General features: G+C 33.8%; 1 protein-coding gene across 3 annotated transcripts in view; it reads right to left on the reverse strand.

Annotated features, from left to right (window-relative positions):
* Positions 1-390, reverse strand: part of ppp1r7 (protein phosphatase 1, regulatory (inhibitor) subunit 7) — a 13,363-nt gene that overhangs the window by 6,841 nt on the left and 6,132 nt on the right. The gene's annotated exons all lie outside the window — the stretch shown is intronic.

Consider the following 390-nt stretch of genomic DNA (forward strand, 5'->3'; position numbering starts at 1 on the left):
TAGTGGTGCTTTTTTGGTCATTCAGTGTTTCTGTAAAAAAAAAAAAAAAAGGGAAAAAACTAACAATAATACTTAAGATTATAATAATACTATGAATTCTAAGAACAATATAAAACGCACTAAGAATTAACGAGCTGCTGGATTCATGAATATTAATCAGGGGCCCGATGTATAAACGTTGCGTATGCACAAAATGGGGATGCACATATCGGGATTTATCAAAAATAAACGGAGTAAATATGTGCACACCGTACGGACACTCTAGACCAGGGGTGCCCAACCCTGTTCCTGGAGATCTACCTTCCTGCAGAGTTCAGTTCCAAGTTAAGGTTATTATAGTTTTGAATTTTTAAATTAGTTTTATTTTAATATCGTTTTCACATTAGCTAT

The sequence above is a fragment of the Sinocyclocheilus rhinocerous genome, unplaced genomic scaffold (genome assembly GCF_001515625.1).
Source record: "Sinocyclocheilus rhinocerous isolate Xijiao unplaced genomic scaffold, SAMN03320098_v1.1 scaffold507, whole genome shotgun sequence".
NCBI classification, from domain to species: Eukaryota; Metazoa; Chordata; class Actinopteri; order Cypriniformes; family Cyprinidae; genus Sinocyclocheilus; species Sinocyclocheilus rhinocerous.